At 37.7% G+C, this 18,618-nt stretch overlaps 2 pseudogenes; both read left to right on the top strand.

Moving 5' to 3' along the window:
* Window positions 1-298: 298 nt before the first annotated feature.
* Window positions 299-1,733, top strand: LOC140531491 (protein FAM98B pseudogene; annotated as a pseudogene).
* Window positions 1,734-5,577: 3,844 nt separating this feature from the next.
* On the top strand, window positions 5,578-15,208 carry LOC140532018 (neuronal acetylcholine receptor subunit alpha-3 pseudogene; annotated as a pseudogene).
* The last annotated feature ends 3,410 nt before the right edge of the window (window positions 15,209-18,618 follow it).

Below are 18,618 nucleotides of genomic sequence, written 5' to 3'. Positions count from 1 at the left end.
TGGTGACAAGGAAGACCAAAGTATACAAACAGAAGACAACAAAATCAAAGCTCCGACATCCAAAGTCACCAAGAAAAATAATAATTGGTCTCAAGCCATGGAAGAGCTCAGAAAGGATTTTGAAAATCAAGTAAGAGTACAGCAAAAACTGAGAAGAGAAATGAGAGTGATGCAAGAAAATTATGAAAAATGAGTCAACTGTTTGCTGAAGGAGAACCAAAAAAATACTGGAGAAAATAACACTTTAAAAAACAGACTAGTTTTTTTAGAACAGTGCACCAACCAAGACCGGTGAACCATGAGAAGGCCAGAGCCAGGCCCAGAACTGAGCATGGAGGTGGATGTGCTGGACACTCTTGAGGCTCTGTGGTATGATGGTCCTCTCTTAGAAGAACAAGCACTTATCAAAGCAGTAGAAAGTGGCATGTCCTCACCTGAATTTTCAGAGCTCTACATTTGATTGGGATCTCAGATAAATCCATTATGTAGCTTAGAAGAAAGTATCTCTTCAACAGCTGGAAGCAAAGATATAGAGACCTTTCACCTTGAGATAAGTAGCTTTCTGAAAGAATTGGCCTGTCGCTATTCAACACTCTTCTCAGGAGACATTAAAGATCATTGAAAAAAGAAAAATGACTTTGAAATTCTTTATTATTTTTGAGTACAGAACTTCAAGCTTTATGGATTTTGCAGAAGAAGAAGCTCAAAGGTTCACAGTTGGACAAAAACAATGAAATTTATGAGGAATTTCAAGTTATCTGTGACACCCTGTACTTATGAAAATCAACCACTTCTGACATTCCTGTTGTGCCAAGTCATGTAGAATCAAAGTTGAAGGATATTCTCTCAAAAGTTCAAAATAACCACATAGGAAAACCATTGCTGAAAATGGATTTAAGTCCAGAACAAGCAGAATGATTGGGAAGGATCAATGATGTTCTCTGCTGTGAATATGAATGCTGGCGGCGGATGTTAAGGAAGCAATTAGATGTTACAGTTCAATCCTTTTGATGGTCTAATAGAGCCAAGGTAAAAACAGATGATATACCAAGGTTATAGCAGTCTAAGTCTTACGCATTATCACCAAAAACAATAATTACACTGGCCCATCTTCTTGCTGCTTGTGAAGATCTGTCTAAGATTATTAGAACAATCAGTGGTTCTGCCTGGGAGAAGACTACATGCACTATCAATAAGGTGCTGATGGGAAGGGTTCCAGACAGAGGAGGAAGGCCAACTGAAATTGAACCACCACCTCCTGAAATGCCTCCTTAGCAGAAGAGACAAGAAGGCAGAGAGAGGGGTGGCTGGGGTGGCTAGGGTGGAGGTGGAGGTGGAAGAGGAGGTGGTGGTGGTGTGGCCAAGGTGGTTAGGGAGGAGGTGGAGGTGGGGGTGAAAGGTCTGGGGAGCCAGTGGGGGTGGTGGTGGAGGGAAGGTGGGGTTTGGAGGGTTAGAGGTGTGGGTTTTCAAGGGAGGAGACATTATGGTGGGAGAGGAGATTATGGTGGGTGAGGTGGTTATGGTGGAAGAGAGGGTTATGGTGGGAGAGGGGGTTATGAATATCCATATGGAGGAGAGGGGGAGGTGATGGATATCAGAGATACTAGAGATTTCATTATAGATCAATTAGATGATGCCTGTTTTCTAGTAGAAGGATGTGTTTGGTACTTTTAGGCATAGTATTTTAAATAACAGATTTGAACATCTCTACGAAGTATATATATACCCTTTAGACCACCTGACACCATCACTACTGAATCTGATTAATACATAAGAGCACTGTTTTTACATTGGATTTTGATCTCTTAAGGGCAATGGTTCTTATACTCCAAGTATCCTTGAAAATGTTAGAGTTTTGTTTGTTTTTCAAAAAAAAATGAGAAAACAAAACAAAAAAATTTTTTTAAATGTAAATATTTATTACTACTAATCTTAGAACATGGGGAGGGAAGTATTTTGAGATTTTTCTGGTCAGAGTTTAGACTCTAAATTACCTATATTTTATTTAAGTTTGTTTCGTAGAACTGACCCACTTCCCATGAAGCTACAGATTGTTGGCTTCATCAGTATTTTTTGTACATCCCTTTGTGTTTGTTAATTCCCCCCCTTTATTTTGGCCTAGGAATAAGTAGTCAAGGGGTCCAAAATGCTCTTATTTAGTTTTGTTTTTTCTCTACAAGAGGGACTCCATTAATCTATATTTTTGCCAGGGTTCCTTCCTTCTCTATAGTCCTAACTTATTTGTACATAGGAAAAAATAGCAGTTTTTTTCTCTCCATAAAATCCTTCACTAGCATTTTAAAATCATTTTCTGATTTGAGTTTAAAATCTTTGGAATGTTTTTACCTCACTTCCAAAACAAAGTTAAGTGAAAATTACCTTAAATCAACAAAAGTTACATATACTTTCTGTTCATAAAAGTATGAAATATCTTTCTTTGAGGGAAAAGGAACAAGCCTTCAAAGAACATAATTATTTTTGCTCCACTGTTAACCTTAGAATATATGTAAAAACAAGCCCACAACTGTCTTTCACATTTTAAAGTAAAGAATTGGGCTGAGCCTCTAGGCCAGATTACTTTATCTGTTGATTCTTTAATGTTCAATCTGGCCCAAAATTAGATTGGATTGGTATATTCACCACAAATGGAATGGATTGGTTTTATGGGTAGTGCCACTTCCTGAAAGGAAGATCTCATTTGATTGTTTTCTGTAGTGTTGGACGAGGATTGCTAGCCAGGGAGTATTGTGGAAATACAATCAGGATCACACAAGATCTAGCAGCTTCTACATTAATGGATTGAAGGGCTTGGAATAGGATATTCCAGAAGTCAAAGGAACTAGGATTAAAACCAAGAATCACCTACCCAGAAAAACTGAATATAATACTTCAGGGGAAAAAATGATCATTCAATGAAATAGAGGACTTCCAAATATTCTTGATGAAAAGACCAGAGCTGAATAGAAAATTTGACTTTCAAACACAAGAATCAAGAGAAGCATGAAAAGGTAAACAAGAAAGAGAAATCATAAGAGACTTACTAAAATTGAACTGTTTGCCTTCCTACATGGGAAAATTATATTTATAATTCCTAAATACTTTCTCATTATTAGAGCAGTTAGAATGAATATACATAGAAAGCAGAAGTGTGAGTGGATTGTGATGCAATGATTATCTAAAAAACAAACTAAGGGATGAGAAAAAAAAGCATGACCTGAGAGAAGGGGAAAGGGAGAGGTAGAATGGAATAAACTGTCTGACATAAAAGATATCTGAAAGAGATTTTACAGTGGAGAGGAAAATGAGGGAGGAAGGAAGCACACGAACTTTACTCTCATTGGAATTGGCTCAAAGAGGGAATAATATACACACTCAGCTGGGTATAAAAATTTATCATCATACAGGAAAATAGGAAGAAAATGGGATGATAGAAGGGGGTAGAACTAATAGAAAGGAGGGCAGTTTGGGGGATGTAAAAGTCAGAAGCAAAACACTTTTGAGAATGGACAGGAAAACAGGAGAGAGTAGGATAAATGGGGGAAATAGGGTGGAGGCAAAAATGTAGTTGGGAGCCATTGCTGTGGAAAAAAAACTTACAATGAGTTTCTCTGATAAAGAATTCATTTCTCAAATATATAGAAAACTGAGTCTAATTTACATAAATAAGAGCCATTCCTCAATTGATAAATGATCAAAGGATATAAACAGGCAGTTTTCAGACCAAGAATCAAAGCTACTTATAGTCATACAAACAAATGCTATAAAATCACTACTGATGAGAGAAATGTAAATTAAAACAACTCTGAGCACTACCTCACACTTGTCAGATTGGCTAATATGACAAAAAGGGAAAATAACAAACATTGGAGGGAATGTGGGAAAACTAAAACACTAATGTACTATTGGCAAAGTTATATACTGATTCAACCGTTCTGGAGAGCAATTTGGAACTATGCCCAAAGGCTATAAAACCATGCATATCCTTTGACCAAGCAATGCCACTACTAGGTCTATATCCCAGATATAAAAAAACAAACAAAAAGGAAAAGGACCTATGCGTACAAAAATGTTTATAGCAGCTTTTTTATGATGGTTAAGAATTGGAAATTGAGGGAATGTCCATCGATTGTGGAATCACTGAACAAAGCTATTGCATATAATTTTGATAGAATACTACTGTGCTGTAAGAAATGATGATCAGAAGCTCTCAGAAAAATATGGAAAGACTTACATGAACTGACACAAAGTGAAATGAGGAAAACATTGTACACAGTGACAGCAATACTGTATGATGATCTGCTATGAATACCAGCTATTCTCAGCAATACAATGATTTAAGACTATTCTGTAGGGCTTATGATAAAAGGTACTGTTCATCTCCAGAGAAAGAAGTGGAAGAGCCTGAATGTAGCTCAAAGATAATTTTTCTTTATCTTCTTCATTTTTCTTGGGCTTATTTTTTTGGTCTGTTTTTTCTTTCACAGAATGACTTACATGAAAATGTGCTTTGCATTACTACACATTATAACCCACGCTTGCCTTCTCAATGGGAGGGAGTAGGGAGGGAGAGAATTTGAAACTCAAAATTTGAAAAAAAAAATGGTAAAATTGTTTTTACATGTAGTTGGGAAAAACAAAAGATTAAATAAGAAAAAATCACTAAAAACAGCAAATATAGCTAATATTGCTGTAGTCCAATCATGAATCCCATCTTACCAAATTTCACTGGTAACTATGGTATCATATCTACCTTCTACTATTAAGTTCTCAGTTTTTAAATTGTCCATACCCAAACATTGGTTTATCATTATATGAGGGCCATAAGCATGATTTTCAATTCTCTTTCCAATTATTTTCTCTGAAATCCTGGGCACCTCTCTCTGCTAGTATACTTTCTTTCATACTTACTGTACAACTTAATAACTAAATTTATAGTTTTGGCAGGGCTCCTTTCCCTCACTCTCCTCTAGTTTCAATTCACAAATCCCTCAATCATGCTTGTAAGTCTTCAGTCAAATGAGTTTCTCCAGTCCTCTTTAGATCTAAGCACTCTGTCACTAACCAAGACATGGTCCAAAATACCTAATCTTTTGGTTTTTTTTCAAAATCAATTCTACAGGAAAATATTGACTTGGTAGATATTTTTTCCTCCAAAATTCTAGCCTTTAATAGGAGGAAAATACTATAAAAATAATGCCTGGAATTCAAGCCCATTAGTTTCCTAATCCAGGATTTAATAGTTTCTAGTTCTTTTCCTCCAACAACATGTTTTCTCCATAAGATGGTAGCAGTGGTCAGATTTTATGAATTTTCAGCAGCAGTTTTCATAAACTGGATTTGTGCTCTAGGAAAACAGGCTGTCTCCTGACTGGACACATCTTTTTAACTGGAATCAATCTTACCACAATGCATGGAAAGTTTTCTTTCATCTACTAGTGTTTATGGTTCCTCTATATCATTCTGGAGAGCTCATCCCTAGCAATTTCCAGTTCACTTATTTTGGAAAGAGCTTTATTTCTATTTGCTATATAACCCTAGTAGTTCAGAATTTCTTACTTAAGGAAGTAGTATGGTGTAATGGACAGAGTAAGGGATTTGGGACCAAGATTTAGGTCTGCCCTTATATATGACTATATGATTGCAATTTCTTAACATTATCAAAACTCAGTTTCCTATTATGTAAAATAACTATAATAATACTAGCACTGCTCATGTTACAGAGCTGTTGAAAGTAAAGTGCTACACAAATTCCTCCCTCTTCTGCACCTTATTCACCAACCTTATGCCCAGGTTTTGCCTTCCCTCTGCTACCTAAGATTGTTTTGCTGTGTGTCTTCATTCTTGAAATATTTCCTTCATTCTGTCTAAGAATTCTTTGTCATCTCTAATAAGTGTATAGAGGCCTCTCACCTCCTCAAGTATAAAAAATTCAGGTTCTCACTCTCTCATCTCTCTCTCTCCCTCTGTCCCTCTCCCTCTTCCTCTCTCTCTCTCTCTCCTCCTCCTCCGTCCTTTCCTTTTGTCTCTTTCTCTGTCTTGGTAACATACACTTTCTCCTCTCCTCCCTCCCCCCCCCTCCCTCCCCTTTCTCTTCCCCCAAGAGCAGACACACATGCATAAACATTAGGAGATTGCCTCTGATAAGATAAACAGCACAATTCCTTCATAATCATTAGAATAGCTCCTTCCATTCAGTTCTTGGTTCTTAAGTCCCCCAATTTTTCTGCTCCCCCAAGTTAAAAGGAGTTTGCTGTACCTATTATTTATAACATGATACCCAGGTCACTGCTCATTTTCTTTAATTATCATGACTTTCATGTTTTAAAAATATTGACCTTTGTGTCCAGATTATTCTCCTGGCTGATGCCCTCCTTAATCATCTATTGCAGGATGGTATTCCCCAGCTAAGTGTAGTAAGAATATAGTTGTTTTATAAATACATAACTGGTGTGTCACAGTGAGTAGAGCTCTCCCTCAAACATTGGATCTGCAGGGGAAGGGAGTCTCATTGTCTTGTACCTCTATTTTATTTCTTCTATAACAATCTAGCAAGAATTACATCTGAATTTCCTGTGGCAAGTGAGCTGCCTGATTCTGGGTTCAATTGAAGTGTATCTTCTTTCTTCATTTTCATATTCTTTTAAAAGCACCAATCTTCCCCACCTTCCCCCTGTGATTTCATTGATATAGGGAATTCCCAAGGAGGAAACTTCTACTAATGCACACGAGCAATTTCTAGCCTCAGAGAACCATGTGGGAAAGAGAAGTTACAATACTTACCCTGGGTCACACAACTAGTATGAATCAGACATGGGACCTGAACCTAGGTCTTCCTGACTGAGGTTGGCTCCATTCATTATTCTAGGCTCTTTCCCACAGTTCCCATGCACATCACTAGATATGGAGATATTCCTTTCTACATCTGCCAATGGCAAACTCATTGCTTTACAAATATGCTGAAAAGTTTCAAAGTTTAGGAAACACTGTTCTAATCATGAACAATGGTCACTACAAATAGCTTTCTCCTCTCTCTTCCTCAATTCTTTAAATCAGATAACTTTATTTTTATTTATTTCACTCAGAATCATGATGAAGACATAAAGTTATTATAATTACAAGAGATGTTTACCTTAGTCAACACAATTAAAATGGAAGTCTACTGCCCAAGTGCCATTGTTTAAAAGAAACTCAAAAGAAATTTAAAACTAAATTCAACTGCAGGAAACCATCTAAATAAAACAAAAGAGAAAAGAATAAAGAAGATCAAAAATGGAACTGTATTCATCTTTACTCCAAAACTTGGTGGAAGATAATGTATGATAAAAAGCACTCAACTTACCCCTGATGCAAATGGACTGGGAATCACAGTACTTGGGCTTCAGTTCTGGTTCTGCTATTTACTACCTGAATGACCTTGGACAAGTCACAATCTTTCTGGGCCTCAGTTTCTTTATCTGTAAAATGAAGGTGTTGTACTAGATGACCTCAAAGGTCTCTTTCAGCTCTAAACACTATAATTCTAAAGTTGGTGGTTGCCAACACAGCATCTGAATTCCCTTTCTCCAAGTTAAGGATTTTTTTGTTAAAAGGAAGAGTCTACTGCAAATCTCTAACAGACATTGGCAATTTATGGCATCCATGCGACTCATTTGAGGAATGAGATGGAAATGGGTAAGTTGAGCATAGAAGTCTATTCCACAAATGTCCTGAGCTCTGATACTGTCCGACATCAAAAAACTCAAAAACTTTCCCCTAAAAAAAGGGGCGGGGTGAGGAGATCTTGCCAAAAGGTGGAGAGATAACTGAGCTGCCAATGCTATTTTTTGTGTCTTGCTTTTGGTTTATACTGGTTTCTTTCAGCAACTTACAGGTAGCCTGGCCTCACACCTGTTACATGGCTTGAAGTTTGGGGTTCTCCCTGTTTGCTGGACCTAAGCTTTCACTACTACTTTTCCATCGGGGCCAATCAAAACTACTTCCACTTAGAGAGGTTACAGGACCATGGTTATTGCTGATGTTGTAGAGGGTAGATTTGTGTTTCCAGCTTTGAGGTAGACTAATTGATATCTAAAGTCTATTCCAACCCTGCAATTCTATGTAATAAACTATAAATCATTAAAGGCAGTCCTCAAACATTGAAACTCTCATACATGAAGTTTAATAGGATGAATAGGAAAGAGTGAACAACTGGACAGACCGTTATCTTCTCCCAACGTCTGAAATCTTTCCACAATCTGATTAGAGGGTTGTCAGATTATCTCCATTTCCCTTTCTTATGATACATGAAGATAGAGACAGGATCTATGATTTCATAGGTATAGAGAACTCCCCATGATGATAAAACTTCCTCTAACCAATGTCATTAGCTATCTTCTCTGAAACTTAGAGTCAGAATTGCTTGGAATCATTGATAAGTTTTATTCTACCCTGAGGTTATAGCACCAATATATGTCAGTGATAGAATATGAACCCAGATCTTCCTGGCTTCTCTTTCCACTATGCATGCTACATCTGGTATACCAAAGATTCAATAAAACAGATTCAATCAGTGAATTAAGTTTTCCTAGAACATCAAAGCTGGAAAGTCACCTTAGATATCAAGGGTTTCTAACAAGGGATCCCCATGTTTTTTGTGATTTCACAAATTTGCCATCATATTAATCATGTGGGATATGCACAGATATGTGGACAGAGCAAATAAATGAGTAGAGTTCTGTAGGAGAGGATTTACACATGATGAGGGGGAGGACCTACTGGTGGCATTTGCCAGCTGTAGTGAAGAGTACTGACATAGCATTACCAAATGGAAATTCCTTTTAGCTGTAGGAAAGATCTTACAGCAATAACAGTTAGCTGGGACATGAACCAAATAGGGCTTCTAGAGACATGGGTTCCTGATTTGTGCAACTCTTTCTGTTGTACAGATGGGGAAACTGAAGGATAGCACAGAGTTAACCGGTGATAGAGTTGGATACCCTCACCCAGTGTTCTTCTCATTATTTGCCACTTAGTGATTTCTATTCCAGAGACATGACACTTCACCCCTATTGAAATGAAAGTTAACACAGACAAATATTACTTGTGTTTTGACCACACTAAGTTTGCTGTTAGATGCAATGGTTTTAAACTCAGTTATCCTTAGTTTAATAGTACAGAAAACCCATTTTATTTGCAATGTCCTTACAATTATCTATTAAATCCTTACAATGTGCCAGGCATTGTGATAGGTGCTGGGGGTGCAAGGATAAACAAAAATGAAACAATCTCTGTCCTGAAGGAGATTACAATCTGTTGGGGGTAGGTAATATATACATACATACTCTGATATAGGATTTTAGAGCAGTTGGAATGAAGCTTATTGGATGGGACAGAAATCTTCTCTTTGTTTTTTGATTCACTGACTAAAAAGAGATTATGTCTTAAAGGCAGTGTCACTTTCCTCTTACCCTGGAGAAATCTTATGTGAAAGATGTTCATAGGAGCTGGGGTGAGGTCAAAGTTCTTGTGGGCAAGTTTCTGGAGCAAAGATTCTTAACCTTTGTATGTGTCATGGTCCTCTGTGGCATGAGATCTATGGAAATTAAGGTTAGAATAGTGCATGTGCATGTGTGCATGTGTGCGTGTTTAAATTTATAATGGAAGGAAGTGCTAAATTTTCACTCTAGGTTAGGGAAAATAAAGATGCAAGTATTTTTTCTCTTCCAAGTCCAGAGATCCCCTGAGATCTATCTATGGATCCAAAATTAAGAACCCTTTTCTAGAAACTGGAGTGGCAATGGAGATATGACTACTGGAACTTGAGTAATCACAGAAACTCAGATACTGCCGTAACCTCCACCCAGTGAGACTGGGAAAGCAACCTGAGACAAAGACAAAAGGTGTCTTGGCAGACTCCTCACTGCTGAACTTTCCATTCAAGACAACTAGTATCAGATGGCAATTTTTGTATGTCCCTTTTCTCCCTTTTTCTTGCTCAGTCAAATCCAATGCTTCCCTGTTCATTAAAGTTTTACTTTTCTGATAAATTAGTATTAAAAGCCTGAAAAAAAAAAAGTGTGGCCAACCATCACATATCTAATTTGTATGTATTTCATTAGTGAGAATGAGATGTGTGAGACAGTGGAGGGCAATGACTAGCATGTTACATAGACAAAATGAGGCAGAGTATAAAATAGACTCTAAAAAGAAATTGCCATGATCTTTCTGGATGAGGGCCCCAGACGAAAATGAGAGAGAATTTATTTATTTATAATTCATGATTCCCCAAAGCAGGGCAAAAACTTGAATCTGATTTTTCCCTATGCAGAGGGGGAATTTAGCAATTGTTTATGCCTGGTGGAAAACTGAGCAAGTTGCTACAGTGGACCTCTTGGTCATTTCAATTGTTCTATTCTAAACTTTTTCGAAGAGACTCCTCTATGGAATGAGTTAAGGGTGAAGATTAGGTAGGAGCTAGGGGGAAAGGGTATGAGAATCTTAATTCTTACTCTCTTGAAGTAGCCTAGTGGAATTTTTTCACATCATACAAACAATCCCACCCAGAGATAGCACTACATAGAGGATCTCATCCTAGGACACTTTCCCCCCCTCTAACTCCCTCCTTTGGGAATTTGAATAATGTTTTAATTAATTTTCCATGCCTCTTTTTAAGAACTGTCCTTTATCATTCCTATAAATATTGAAGATGTCAATTCTACAAATTAATTTTATTTGGGGGGGAGGCTTTTTCAATTTAATTTTCATTTTTATGTTTTGTTATGGAATGAGGGTCTGGTGCATGCATGGAACAATCAACTTGCTCCATTACTGCACCCTCTCCACATGGAGGATACTAGGGAGCTGGAACCTGGAAGAAGCATGGTAGCATGTAAGAGAAGTATCTTAGAGACTGTGGAGCATGGATGGACATTCTTTGACTGATTCCAGTTGGTTAACCAAGTGAATGAGAGGAGTCTTTTTTGATTGACTGCATAGCTGGAACTTTGGGGGGCAGGAGAGGAGAGAATAAGCATTTATGTGTAATCCTCACAACAACCCTGTGAGGTAGGTGCCATTATCTCCATCTTACAGTTGAGGAAAGTGAGGCAAATAGAGAGTGACTTACCTAGGGTTACACAGCTAGTAAATGTCTGAAGCCAGAAATGAACTTAGATCTTCCTGATTCCAGGTTCAATGCTCAGGTTCATTGTGCTACCTACCTACCAATATAACAGCATCTTCAAAAAGGCCTGAGTTAGTTCTCACCATCTCTTTGTTTCTTTCCCATCGGGGGAAACTCATATGGCATCCAGTGAGAGAGTCTGCTGTTAGGGGAAATGGGATATTCTTCCCCTGCAATGCCATCTAGCCTCTGATGCTATATAGTCCTTTGCCTGTTGGTTCATTTTTTTCCTCTGTCTTCTGGGTATAGGAAGTTGTTTCCAGTCTTGGTCAGGAGAGTAAGCCAAAGGAACAAGGGAGTCAAAATCCAGGGTTAGATGTTGCAGTCAGCCCTGCATCAGTGACCCAAGGAGCAAGGAGAGATCTTCAGAAACAATCTTCTGAACCCATGTTAGGTAGGAAGTGAATAATGTTTTGAACCTACTGCCCCAGAGCTCAAGGTAATATATAGAAAGAGTATGCTTCAAAGGTATTGTGGTAAATACTTATATTTATTCTTGCTATAACTTTGAGGCAAATATTCCTTTGTAGAAACTATGTTTGAGGCAGCTAGGTAACACAGCGGACAGAGTGCCAAACCTGAAATCAGGAAACTCATCTTTTTGAGTTCAAATCCAACCTCAGACATTTACTAGGTGTGTGACCCTGGGCAAGTCACCAGAGGTGCTAGTCCTCCCTGAACACCACATGCACTCTATATAGATCTAATGAAATATCATTGCACCATGAAAAATGACAAAAGGGATGGTCTGAGACATACCTTGGAAGGTTGTATGCACTGATACAGAGAGAAACAAGTAGAACCAGGAGAACAATTTACACAATAAAAATAATATCGGGTAGAAAATAAACTGTGAAAGATTTAAAACTCTGATCAATGCAATGACCAACTACAATTTCAAAAGACTAGGAGTGAAACGTGCTACCTGCCTTCTGAAAAAGTGATGATTAACTCAGAGTACAGAATGAGACATATTTCTGGACATGGACAATGTGGACATTTGTTATTCTTGATGATGCATATCTGATACAAAGATTACGTTTTTCTTTCAACTCAGAGAGGGAGTATGTGGAAATTTTCATCTTATCTGGTATTTGTTAGGTTCAGAATTTGTAAAATAAATATAAAATCATAACAAGAAAAAGTTAGATCAAAGATTGCAAGGTAATTCATAGCAAGATTAGGGCTAGGGAAACCATTCCACCAGCATTCTATGAAATACTATTGGATATGACAGATGGAGACAGCACATGGCAATTGATCTATACACATTATATTAAGGAGGAGTTAGTCAAGAAAATGTTGCTTACTGTGCAAAGCAGACCTCATAGAAACTTGAAAGGAATATTTGTAGTGGAAAGGGGAAGGACCAAGGCTAAACCCACTTTCAGAAAGTAGCAGCCCATCCATTCAGAAAAATACCTTTAAAGATGCTAGAAGGATTTGACCTTGGAGGACTTAAACTATTACTATAGGGGATACATCAAGATGACCTTGAAATTTCAGAAGTAAATTGCTGGGTCAACAGGGCAATCGACATCCTGGATCTTCTGTGATCAAACCCACCATTCTTCAATGGAGTATCAGTTGTAACTGGAACCAATTCCATTCTGTTCAGGATATAGAACATTGCAAACATGTGGGGACCCAATACCTCCATATTTTGACCATTCATGTAGCTTCTGTAGAGGCATGCTCAGGAGGATAAAGTCAGGCAATGATGGGGAACATCCCAAGATGGCACTGGCACTTCAACTTCCAATGCGGATCCTAAAAAATTTGACTTTGCTGATTCCTCAGTAATAGAAAAATAGGGAGAAGCTCACCAAGAACATAGATATATTCTTACTACGTGAGTTGTAGGATGTGTTTGAGAAATGGCACACAGAAGCCAGTTGTCTGACCCCTAAGTAATTAAAGAATTACCTAGAAAAAGTCCTTTATGATGAATTCAAAGATTATGTCAACGATCTGCTGGCTAATGGCATTATCATAGGGTTCAATATCACCCATTCATATCACCTATGTTGGTGATATGGAAGGATGGAAAGATATGTAGCTAGGTAGACTACAAGAAAATCAAGGTGTCCTGGAGTATTTGTTAGGAAGTTTTCAGTATTGGATTCATGCAGACTTACACTAACAAATTCCTCTGTTTTTAAAAACTGACATTGAGAAGCTGGACGAAGATGATGAACTAGAAGGACATGGTACAACATGACAACCTACATACTACACAACTTACCTTTTTTTGGCAATTGGTAGATTTGATCCAGATTCCCAGAGGAACAGAAGTTAAAATGATAGGCTTGGTTTCTCTCTCCCTCCCCTTCCTCATCTCTCCTCTCTCCCTTGCTCCCCCTTGATTTTTCTCTTCCTTTTCCTCTTCCAGGTCCACTTCTTGCTGCCTTCACCTCTTTTCTCCACCATCTTTAGCCCTTGATGTTCTCTCTGTGCTGACTGTGGGGCCACGCAATGCAAAGTTGATGGAGCCATAGACATAGCTGCTTCATGGCAGTCCTAGTCTTCCTGCTGACAGGCCACTGAGGCATAGCATTGCCTGTTCAAGCATCTATTTGAGGGCTATGATGAGCTCCTCTGGCCCACGGCCAATGTGTCTGACCTAGTCAGCATCCAGTTGGAGGTGACCATGTCTCAGCTAGTAGAAGTGGATGAAGTCAACTGGATTATGAAGATCAACTTCTGACTGAAACATGTATGGAATGACAACAAGCTAAAGTGGAATCTTGCTGGCTGTGATGAGTTGAATTCATGCCTGTACCTTCTGAAAACATATGGAAGCCCCTACCATAATGTTATACAAGAATACAGTTGGGGATTTCCAGGTTCACAAGACCAAAGCTCTGCTTAGATACACAGAAGACATGAGGATCTCTCCTTCCATCTTTATGAGTTCATACAAAACAAACATAATTCTATTTCCATTTGGTTACTGAAACTGCATGATGAAGTTTCAGTTATTGGTCCCTTAAAGCCAAAATTGATTTGGTTCTGATTGGCTCCTCTAGGGAGGTATGTCCCAGTATGACTACTGGTAGAGTAGTGAATGGGCTGTTTATCAGTACCCCTGAAAACAAACATGGTATCTAGTACAACTGCTGTGAGAAGACTTACCCCGGCATCACTCCTTCTACATGTTGCTCCTGTCTTTTTTCTACACTATCAACATGATCATTCCCTGCCTCCTAATTTCTGTTTTGATGATGTTGATACTTTATTTGCCCTCTAACCCTAGGGAGATAGCAAGCCTCTTCATCTCTTGTCCTCAACTGTGCTCTTCTTGGTCAATGCTGAAACCATCCTTTCCATACCTCCAGTAATTCCTCTGATAAACATGTACCTCCTGTTCACTAGGATTTTTGTTACCCTGTCCACCGTCCTCACAATCTTTGTCCTCTTGCACCAGTGAAGGCCTAGGACCCAGAGAGTGTCCCATTGGGTGAAGACCATACTCCTGAGATGGTTTCCCAGGACCATGTTCATAGCCAGGCCTTCAACCATCGAGGAAGGCTCTCAAAAGTCCAGGTGACTGTCCAATGCCAAGCTCTCCAACTTCAATCACTTCAGGGACTCAAGAGGCAAAATGCAGCAAAGAGGTCTAACTTACCAAGATAGGATATTCAGCATCTGCACTAGAGGGTCAAGCTCTCCAACTTTAGCACCAACCTTCTAAGGAGCTCCAGCTCCAAATCTGTGGTCTTCCCTTCTTGGTTCTGCCACCAAAAATGAAGGATGCAATTAAGAGAGTCAAGTGCGTTGCTTTAAAAAAAATGAGATTCAAGACACCTGGAAAAAATGCTTCCATAGTCATTGATCATATTTTCCTTTTCCATTTTGGTCTGTATTTTGGGAATAATAGGATTATTCTTTCAACCCTCAATGACTGGAATGAAATATAGTTGCAGAGTGAATGTGTTCTGCAGGTTAATCAGGATAACCACTCTAACAATCACCAAAACCACCCATGCTTCATATCATTTTGTGGTCCGATATCTTAGCCTGTTCCATCATTCTTTAAGGAAATAGAGGTCATTCTGAGTGCTGTTGTAATCCACATAACTAGTTTATTTGCAATGTAATAAACTTTACTCTCTAACTTACTCACTTAGCACATTCTATTGAGAAAAAACTCTAGGGCCATGATTTGCCAAGTAAGAAGGAAGTGTGTTTGTCCATTATAACAAAGTAGATAACCAAATTTTATAAGTTATAAATTAAAGGGAAAATAAAAACATAAAAGCTGTAAAAAAAAGAAACCTTTGATGGAGGAAGGGGAAGAGATGAGAAAAACCTCAGTAGGCAAAGAAATTCCTTGAGGAACAGAAGTGAAGGTAAAAAACTTCCAGGGCTAAGGAAAAAGAACTTCACTGGGAAAGATTTTATAAAAAGCCTTAGTGCTAAGGAAAAATCTGGATGTCCATTACTTTTACTGAAAAAATAAAGGGGCAGGGTGGGGACATTAGATGGTTGCAGAATAACAGGATTTCAAGATAGTGAAAAAAATTAAAAAATAGAGTCTTACTTCTCCCTACCCTTGTCCTCCAAGGAAATGGCCTCAATTAGATCTGTTTCAACAGAGAAGGAGCAACCTTAGATTTAATTGAAGATTAAAGAAAGACTTCTTTCTCTTGTTCTAGAGGAAAGGGCTTCAACTGAGGCCAAAAGGAAGAACCTCGGTGTCCCATGGTGAAGGAAAAGGTATGACGTTTTGAAGGAAAAGAAATACACACACATACACACGCACATATTTATTTATTTAAGGCATTAAAAATAATTACCCTGCCACATTGGAACAAGAAGTCAATGTGAAATAGAATTCACCCATCACTTGCTATTTCCTTCTTCAGCTCATTTTATAGATGAGAAACCTGAGGCAAATAGGGTTAAGTGACTTGCCCAGTATCACACAGCTAGTAAGTCTGAGACCAGATTTGAACTCAGGAACAGGATTTGAACAAAAGTAGGTGAGTCTTCCTGATTCCAGGCCTGGTGCTTCCTCTACTTCACCACCTAGGTCATTTATTGTTCACTTTATGACTTCCTCTCCCTCTGATGATGGTTTCCCTGAGTATTGGATTTCAGAATGTCTTGGTCTCCTCCGTACTGGGTAATTCATCAGCCTAGGTCTCTGCCCCAAGTGACTATTGGTGGGGGACAGAACTGGCCCTACCTAGATGCTGGGCTCTTTTCCTCATACATCTCCCCTCTGCCCCGATACATATCCCACTCCATTTTGTTTGTACTTCAGTTTTCTGGTGTAGCAGTACAGAGCAGAGTCATGCTGCTATCTCAGCCTGAGCAAATTTCCAAGGCACTGGGGGAGGAGAAGATGTAGAGCTTAGCTCTGTTACAAGCCCAGATACAGGTTCTACTCCACTCTTTCTGTTTCTCCACTCTTTTGCTGAGCTCTGTTTGTGGCACAGAATGCTGCCATGGAGCTACAGCTGTCTGAGTTAATTTGTGACCTTTGGAGTAGAGCTCTTTGAGGTTTGGGTTTCAGGGGCACTGAAGAGCACCAGTTTATAGAGGTGAGCTTTATTAAAAGTCCAGATGTGTGTTCTGCCCCACTGCCTCTGCTCCTCTGCTCTCCTGCAGGATTCTGAACAAGTTTCTGCTATCTGGAGTTGGGATTTCTGTGGTATTGGGAGGAAGGAAAGGTCAGAGTGTGGGGCTGAGTTCTCTTGCAAACCTATGGGTTTGCCTTGCTGCCAGGAGTGTGGGTGGTGGTGAGGAATGAAGTGTTGAGTATAGCCCCTCATTAAGGGTTAGGAACTACTGCTGGCTTTTGCTATTAGTTTGGGGTTTTTACTTTATTTAGGTTCTTGGTGTCCTAGACCATGGAGACAGCTAAAAGTGCTTTATTTCTGACACATAATTTCTATTTTGGAGAGAAGTTTGACAGATTGTGAGGATCAGAGAAGGCATCTAGTCCTACATCTTGGTCACATGACCCTTAATTTCAATGTTTAACATATAAGGAAGTAGTGGCATAGAATCTAAATATTTAGAGTAAAAACTAAATTAATTACAAGGAAAGAGAAAAAAAAATTATAGGGGATTTTAATGTCCCCCCTTTTCATAAAACTAATTTAAAAAGTTAAGGACTTAAACAGAACTTTTTAAAAGTTAGTTATGATAGGCCTTTGAGAATTATTGAATAGAAGAAAGGAATAAACATATTACTCAGTTATGCATGGAATCTTTACAAAAATCAACCATGTATTATGTCATAAAAACCTTACAAACAAAAGCAGAAATATTAAATATGTTCTTCATAGACCACAACAGAACAGAAATATATTAAATAATGAGCCTTTGGAAAAAAAACATTAAAGATAAACTGAAGACTAACAATTCCACAGCATTGGTGGGTCAAATAATAAATGACAGAAACAACAGAAAATTTCATTGATGATAATTACAACAATGAGGCAACATATCAAAATTTTTTATGTGTGCCAAAACAGTTCTTAAAAGAAAATGGATACCTCTAAATACTTTCATTAATAAAGACAAAAAAGACCAGATCAGTAAATTGGTCATGCAACTAAAATAAATTAGAAATTCAATGAACTGAAAAATTCTAATCAAATTCCAAAGTAGCAATCCTGAAAATCAAGACAATAACAAAATGTGTTAAAATTTTTTGACTGAATTAAATAATACTAGGAACTGTCTTTTTAAAAAGATAAAGTATTAGTGAATTTCATTAAAGAGAAGAAAGAGGAAAATAGGAAGTCATATTTAGAATTCACAACAAAAGGATAAAAAATATTATTACAAATTATTTTGTCCAACTACACATCAATAAAGCAAGTGAAATAAATGATTAACTACACAAATGTAAAATATTCACATTACAAGAACAAGAAAGTGATTTTTTTAAAAACCCAATTTCAGAGGAAGAAAATTGAATAAATTATGAAAGAACTCCCAAAGAAAAAATCTCAAGATCACATGGATTCATAAGTGAATTCTAACAAGAGACAAAAAATGAATTTCAATATTCCATTAATTGTTTTTTAGAAATAGTAAACACAATGATTCTATCAAATTTCTTCTATAACTGAGTCAAAACACAAAAACAAAGCTATATACCAATATCCCTAAGAACAATAATACAAAACTTTTAAATAAAATATTAGCAAAGAGGCTGAAATGACATATCACAAAGACTGTACACCATAACGGATTTATATCAGAAATACAGAATTGGTTTAATATAAGAAAAAAGATTGGCTTAACTATGTTAATAACAAAAACAATAAAAATCATATTATACCAATAGATGTAGAAAAGGCTTTTGCCAAAATTAAAAACACTAGAAAATATAATAATGAATGAAAATGTTTCATGAAAACGATAAATGTAATATATTTAAAATCATGAGTAAACCTTATATACAACAGGAATAAACCAGAACACTTTCCAATAAA

The sequence above is a fragment of the Notamacropus eugenii genome, chromosome 3, assembly GCF_028372415.1.
Source record: "Notamacropus eugenii isolate mMacEug1 chromosome 3, mMacEug1.pri_v2, whole genome shotgun sequence".
In the NCBI taxonomy this organism is placed as follows: domain Eukaryota; kingdom Metazoa; phylum Chordata; class Mammalia; order Diprotodontia; family Macropodidae; genus Notamacropus; species Notamacropus eugenii.
Note: the sequence above shows the minus strand (reverse complement) of the source record. Positions and strands in the feature narration are given on the sequence as shown.